The 8,263-nt window shown below is 37.7% G+C and overlaps 1 pseudogene; it reads right to left on the reverse strand.

The window, feature by feature from the left end:
* Nucleotides 1-1,822: 1,822 nt before the first annotated feature.
* LOC113197184 (germ cell-less protein-like 1) lies at nucleotides 1,823-2,590 on the reverse strand (annotated as a pseudogene).
* Between the last annotated feature and the right edge of the window lie 5,673 nt (nucleotides 2,591-8,263).

Raw genomic sequence — 8,263 nt, forward strand, 5'->3', positions numbered from 1 at the left:
TTTTTTTTTTTAATTTAGTAGATATTGCCAGCTTAGTCTCCAGAAAAATTGCACCAACTCCACTTTATATATATAGACCTGACTTTCTGCATGTAACTCTTGGGGTCCACCAAGAACAAAGGAGTGTTCAAATAAAAACACTTGAGTAGAAATAACTTCTCTGTGACCAGTACTCTTGGACATGACTGATATGATCTCCCATCCCGAGACAGTTTCACCATCCTGGGAACCTGTCTACTGAACCTGCCTAGTCTAAGTGTGGTCTAGTTTCTGATAGGCAGCAAACAATCTGTTATGGCAAATATCACCAAGAAACTGAACATGGAGTGATAAATGCCATTACCCACAGTTAGAGTGCTGAATGCCATTACGCATCATTTTCCTTTTACCAAATGGGCATTTATTATTTGCACAGATAAATAAAAATGATTCCCATGTTTAAAAACATACTAAAATACACACTAATCACGAAAGTACTTACTTTTGAAAGAAAATGAACATTAGCTATTTTCAAAACACCAATAAATGCAAGAAGCCAACCTATATAAATCACGAGTGTACATCTAGTTTTTGACAAAAATAAGATCTATTTTTTACATTAATGCTCTTATCAGCTTCTATATTAGATCCTCCAACCTTATTTACATTTTCTATGAAATTTCTATTGGTATGTATGACTTAAAGACATTCAATTCAGAGGTTAAAGTCCTGAGCTTAAGGATGAAACAGGATTCCCAACAAAAATTTGAACATAGATAATTGTAAACATCAGAGATGATTAAAACTTTTAAAACTGTAATATCTGGAACACATATGATTCATAACCTAACAATGAAGGTATACAGAATGCCAAAGACAAAATAATGTAAGGCAAAAGAATATACTCAGATTCAAACTGATTTTCCCCCCTTGAGTTCATTTGAAGGTATGAAGTGTTTTTTGTTATTGTTAAAAATTCTAGGAAAGCTAAATTATATTTTAAAAATAGAATCATGAAAATACTTATTTTTAAAAAAAATATTTCTAAGCTTTATCTCCTCAATTAAACACCTGTAGAGATTGGAAAGGGATTAGACTCTATGGAGGAATCAAAATTTAAAAATTAAATTAAAAATTCTGTAAAAAAAAAATTAGCTTTAAAGTCAAAGAGTATAAATTATTCCTTTAGATTGTTTTAGCAAAATAAAAATAAATGTACAGATGGATAAATGAAGTTCACCAATATTAGGCAGCATCAAATTTTAAGCTAAAAATTAAATCTATATTTGGTAGCAAAAAGAGATGAAATTTACCCACAGCAATTCTTTACTAACAATTAAAGTATGAGGTGATATCTTTATAACACCCATGGTTTGTCAGATACTTTCTTGGCATTAAAATGCTTTTTCACATATGCACAGAAATATAACAAGGCTAGGAACTATACTCTGTATCTTCTGTACAAGACATAGGGCTTTTGATATTGCCACCTTAGGAGTGAATATCAGTAGGGCCATTAAGTTAAATCTGACCTAAAAAGTTTTCTAAATGCCACTGTTTCTGATTAGGATCCTCAGGGTTTTTATCTATCTATCTATCTATCTATCTATCTATCTATCTATTTATTTAAATTTTCCTGGGTAATGATTAGTTTCAGTTCTTTTTTCTGGCGATATATAAGAGAACTTACTGCGGATATATAAAGGGAACATCAGAAGCCTGCTGTCCAAGTTCATTACCAGTTGCTCTGGATCCTTTTCAAGTGTTAAGTATTTGAAAATCAGTTGCTCTACTACATTTTAGTTTCCCACTACTATCAAAAGAAGCCGAACATAATCTCACTTCACTGTCTTTTCTGCCAGAAGCACAGAAGCCACTGATGTTTACGCACAGAAGATGGTTATTCTGAAGGTTCTAGAGAATCTCATTCAATAACCCTTGCAGAAGCCAGATCACTGATAATCACGGTAACCTTAGAAGTCTGAACACTGATGCAAATGGCTTTCCTTTTTCAGATTCAAGGAAATTAGTGCCTTCAAATATTTTCTCTGCCTGGAAAACCAGACATCTGTTTCTTTCAAAAGCTGTTTTAAAGATATGTTCCAAGAAGGCTTATTTTAGAGCTATATGTACATCCACGTCTACTGGCATCCCAAGTAAGTTTGATGAACCAATGAGCTATTTCATGATGTTGATACCCAGCTCTTCAAAAACTTTAACATTCTGTTGAGTCACCAAATTGTTTAGAAGATTTTTTCACGGCACTTTTTCTTTATAGAATCTTATCCATAAGTCCCTGCTGATGTGTAATAGCCACAATTTTCACATTAATTGCTTCCTTCATTGTCTCACCGAAAGGGTGTTAAACCATCCAACTGCAGCATACAAACTGCTTCCAAAATGGGAATAACTCAACTGGGCTTTCTGAAGGCATCCTCCCTACATAGTAATCCAAAGGCAAACTTCAGTGCTTTTGTATCAATATTCTGCTCGGGAATCTCCAAGCTCCATCATAGTCAGTGGATTCTTTCCAAGGACCACTGAACAAACTAGAAAAGTAGCCTCATTGACATATATTTTGTAGCATCCCCCAGTCCCTGTTGTCTGTCATCTTCCTCTTATCCTCATCTATCCAAAGTGACAGAGGCAAAAGGCCCTTCTGCTCCGCTTTCTGCTGGGCGTAGGCTGGCCGCGGGGGGCACACCCCTGGGCTGCACAGGGAGCCCCTGGGACATGGCTCCCTGCTACTTCTTGGAAAAGGCTTCAAGAAACCCAGAGGAGAGGGCTTCCTGCCGTGGCCTGTCTACACCCACGTGCCTACACCACCACTTTCTCACTAGCAGCCCCAACCCCTCACACTACAAGCTTCCATCCTGGATCCTGCCTTGGATGAGGGCAGGGCCACCTGCTCCCCCCCCCCAACCCTGCTTTCATAACAAAGCGCAGGCTGTTGGGTGCTTAGGCTCCTGGCGATGGTTCTGTATGTTCTGTATGTTTTCTGTTTTGAGAAAACAAAATAACTGAGGCTACATATTTTAAAGAAAAGAGATGTATTTTAGCTTACAGGTTGGGAAGCTGAAAGTCCAGGATCAGGTGGCCCAGAAGGGCTGGTAAGGGCCTCCTTGGTTGCTTCCCATCGTGGTAGAGAAGCAGAAAGGGAAATAAATGGTCACATGTAGAAGGGGCCAAATGTGTGAGGTGAACTTGTATTAAAACCTACTCTCTTTAGAGCTAATTTAGTCTTTGAGACAGACCAGCATTGATCTCTCCTGAGCGTAGCAGCCCCAATAACAACCACCTCCCACCAGGCCGTACCACTTGAAGCTTTGCCTCCCCAACAGGGCGGCACCAGAGACACACTCAAATTGTATTCACATCATAGCAAGTTCTCCAGTTTTCTCAGCTATTTACTGAGCTACATATAGGACATATTTGCAATATTTGCCCTGAGCAGAACCTGGCACCAGATTGGTCATCCAGGGCTGCTCTCTCCTTCACCACTGGCTCTAAATTAATTGACAAACAAAAAGAGGCCAGAGAGAATATCCTGCATTACAGATGAACACCCACCCATCCATGGCCCAGTGAAACTGGTGGAAACTTGAAAAAACAAACAACTAAACACACACACACACACACACACACACACACAAAACAAAACAAAACAAAACAAAAACAGAGAAAGAAAAGAAAGACTATTTAAATCCTCTGATAACATTCCTAAGGACAAATAGCAACAATTCACAATAGCTAAACTATGGAACCAACCTAGATGCCCTTCAACAGATGAATGGATAAAGAAAATGTAGTACATATTCACACTGGACTATTACTCCACCTTAAAGAATGAAATTATGGCATTTACAGGTAATTACAGGAGCTGGAGAATATCATGCTAAATGAAATAAGCCAATCCCCCTAAACCAAAGGCTGAATGTTTTCTCTGATTCATAAGGGGTTGGTGTAGGAAGAATGAAAGAACTTTGGATTGGGCAGAGGGGAGTGAGGGGAAGGGAGGGGGTGTGAGGGTGGGAAGGATGGTGGAATGAGACGGACATTATTATCCTATATACATGTATGACTACACCACCGGTATGACTCTGCAGCCAGAGGAATGAGAAGTTGTGCTCCATTTATGTCCAATGTGTCAAAATGCATTCTACTGTCATGCATAACTAATTAGAACAAACTAAAAAATAAAAATAAATTTTTTAAAAATTTTACACAGCAAATACCACTAAGCACAACAAGTACTTACCCATAATCCCAGCTACTTAGGAGGCAGAGGTGGAAGGATTGATTGCAAGTTCAAAATTCAGCCTCAGAAACTTAGTAAGACCCTAAGCAACTTAGCAACTCAAAAATAAAATAAATAAAAGGCTGAGGATGTGGCTTAGTGCCCTTGGGTACAGTCCCTGGTACCTAGATAAATAAATACACAAAATAAAATAAATAAAACCAGCAAACACAGAAACAACTGTGCCAGAACACCTGTGAAATTTGGTGCTATTTGAATCAAGATCACTCTCCTTCTTTCCTCCCAGTTCAGTGTGATAGAAACTCTATCCAGCCGTTCCAGCCAGTGACCCAGGGCTCCCTATCCCCAGCTCCTAGCCAAAGGGCTTTCTTCCCAGGGGAAGCTGGACTCAGCATTTTTCATTCTGCCCTTACATACCTATTGCTGAGGCTAAGCCCCAGATGAGTGCACTTGAGAGGTGGCCACTTCCTTTTTTCTGTCTAAACCCCATTTTTGGAATGGAGGCTGTACTTTGGGTGCATTGTACTAAGGATATGGGAGCACTGATTACTCTTGCCCTGTTTATGAGGTGAGGATTTCAATCAGGAGAGATAACCTGGGGCTGGGGATGTGGCTCAAGCAGTAGCGTGCTCACCTGGCATGCGTGCGGCCCGGGTTCGATCCTCAGCACCACATACAAACAAAGATGTTGTGTCTGTCGAAAACGAAAAAATAAATATTAAAAAAAAAAGGAGAGATAACCTGATAACCAGACCAGCCGCCCACCCCTGTCCAAGTGTGCAGCGAATAGAGTCAGGGTGCCTGAGAGAAGCTTGCTATTTTCCCCACCCCCATTAAACTTTGGCTCAGATTTTGCCTGAGTGAAAAAAATAGGTGACATAACAGCTAGCTCCTAATCTCTTTCAAAGGAACTGACTTCATTTAAACAGAGGGAAGAAGTTCAAGGTCTAAGGCACTCTGCAAGGATAGTGGAGGTTATGGTGAAAGACAATGGGGAGGAAATCCAAGATACAGGCTGAACTCTAGGCATGCTACTTGGCAAGAGAGAACCAGGGAATAATACAAGCCATAAAAATTGTCTCCTGGGGTCTAAATTAAAATCGAACAAGCAGGAGGTCTCCTGGGGTCTAAACAACAATCAAACACTGCAGAAACTATAATTTGAAAGGAGTCAGAATTTGGTTGGATTTGTTGGTAGAGCTATTTATTACCCACAGCATTGTTGAAAACAGTTGAGCAACTCTGCAATAAGCAGAGTTTAATAACTGATGAGTAGTCAGGGAAAGAGAGAAAAGGAACCCTACAAAAATCACTGTCATCCTGGGTGACTATGAACATACCAAAGCTCTGCCTGAGAAATGCTATCAGAGGTCTGTAAGGAGGAAATAGACTCATTAAAATAATCAAGCCAGTCAGTAAACAAACAGGAAAATAACAAAAATAAATCCATGAGTAGGAAAACCCAAACCCACAGTTGCTATCATTCATATATATATATATATAGTGTAAAATATTCAGTTTCCTATTAAAAAGGAAAAACTATGAGGCATGCCAAGGAAAAGAATAGAATAGAATGACCCATGCACTGGGAGGTAGGAGGAAGCAGATAGAGAGATCCCTCTTATCCCTGGGTGATGCATTATAAGACCCCTACTATAAAGAATTCTCTTTATAGTATATCTTTATATATATAATAAAGTTTAATCTTTAAGTTTGGCATATTATGACATTAACAACAATAACTTAAAGTAGAGAACTTATAATAATATATTACAAAAAATATGTAAATTTAGTCTCTCTCAAAATATCTTATGATACAATATACTCTTCTTTTAATGATGTGAGATGATATGCTTACAGGTTGAGATGAAGTAAGGTGAATGACACAGGCATTGTGATGCAGTTGGATTAGTACATAGGGATTACTTGAACCTAGGTACTGTGATGCTGTGACAATTGAACTAACAATCAAAATGGTTACCAAATTACTAAAATGTGGGTAGCATATACAGGATGGATGCACTGAACAAAGATATTATTCGTTTCCCAGGAGGGACAGAGCAGGACAGTACAAAATTTTATTTCACTGTTCACGATGACACCTAATTTGAAACTTAATTATTTATTTTTTTAATTTTTCATTTAATATTTTCAGTGTTCAGTTGACTGTAAGTAGCAAACTGCAGGAAACAAAACTGTGAATAAGGGTGACCTGTGCTATCTATGATAATGTTGTATTTATCAGAAAAAGACTTTCAAGCAGGCATTATAATCATGTTCAAAAACTAAAAGAAAAAGAAGTAAAGGAATTATGATAAATGTTGCATTGAACAAAGAATTTAAATAAGAGAATTTATTTAAAAATAAATGGAAATTATGTTGTTGCAAGTATAATTAATTTTTTTTAAAAAAACTCATCCAATGTATTTAATGTTAAACATGAACTAGTAGAAGAAAGAATAAGTGAACTTGAAAATAGATGAACTGAAATGGCACATAAAATGAAGAACAAGGAGGAAAAAAAATGAGCAAAAAATGAGAGTCTTAAAGATTTATCCAAGAATGAATGCATTATATATGACTATCCAGTTTCCCACAGAAAGAAAAAACTTATGAGCCATGCAGAGAAGCAGAAAAGGATGACTCATGCACTGGGAATGAAAAGGAAAAAAAGCAAGCAAGCAACAGATACAGTAGTCCCCTTTCTCCTTGAGTGATACATTCCAAGACCTCTAGTAGGTGCTTAAAACTGTGGAAATTTATATATACATAAAGAGAGAGAGATAGTGTCTTCTTCCTGAAGAACAGGGAGAGAGAAACACCATTAAGTTCATGAACCCTGAGAGAAAAATGACTCCTCGATTTCAAAGAAACCGGATGAGATTGACAGCTGATTTCCTAGAAGAAATGATGAAGGACAAGAGGTAGCTGGACAGTGTATTTGAAGCACACAAAGAAAAAACAAGTGTATGAGAATCTCTCTCCAGTAATGCTCTTTCAAAATTAAGGTCAAACGCACTCCCAGATAAACAAAAACTGAGAAATTTGTTCTGGCAAGCCCATTTTACAAAAAACAAACAAACAACAACAACAAAAAAAACAAAAACAAACAAACAAACAAAAATCAGAGAAGTTTGTTGGGCTGAAAGCCAGTGACCCCAGTGGGAAACTTGAATCCATCATACCCCACCACACACACATACACACACACACACACACAAACACATACACATACACACACACCCACAAAGAACGCTGGTATTTTTCTTATTTCTTAACTGGTTTTAAAATCAAGTGTATAAAATAGCATGTATGTAATGTATTATTGAGCCTATCGCATATAAGGTAATAGGTCTATGCTATATTGATCAATAATAACACAAAGGGAGCCTTGGGAGCAAAGTTGTTTTGGGCTAAAGCAATGAATTCCAAAGGAAAAGTAATTAAACAATATATTACTGGGTTATGACATTAATAGATGCACTATGTATAATAACAATAACACCACAAAAAAACGGGGAAAGAAAATAGAACTATATAGCACTAATTTCTACATATCACTGAAATTAAGGTAGTATTTTTTTCCACACTAACCATTAAAAAGTTTAAAATGCTAATCAGAAAATACTCCTTGAATGGCAAAAGAAAGCAATAAAGAAGGAACAGAGGGAGAGAGAGAGAGAGAGAGAGAGAGAGAGAGAGAGAGAGAGAGAGAAAGTAAAATTGTGACCTAGCCAACCCTGTTTCTTTAACCTTGGGGATCATAGCCAATGATCACACCAGATGACATTGGACCAAAGAGGCAGGACTTGATTCAGAGGCCAGTGAAGGAAGGAACAGGAGTGTAGCTCTCAGATCAATCCTCCCCACCTCCAGTAAGCAAAAGTAGTTCATATGTCTTCTTAAAATAGGAAGGGTCAGGCTAATGTAGTTAATGCAAGTAGGAAAAAAAACAAAAAAACACATCATGGTAAAAATCCTAAATGTAGCCAGGCAAGGAGGTGCACCCCTGTCATCCCAGCTCTT

This window comes from Urocitellus parryii, chromosome 7 (genome assembly GCF_045843805.1).
Source record: "Urocitellus parryii isolate mUroPar1 chromosome 7, mUroPar1.hap1, whole genome shotgun sequence".
Classification (NCBI taxonomy): domain Eukaryota; kingdom Metazoa; phylum Chordata; class Mammalia; order Rodentia; family Sciuridae; genus Urocitellus; species Urocitellus parryii.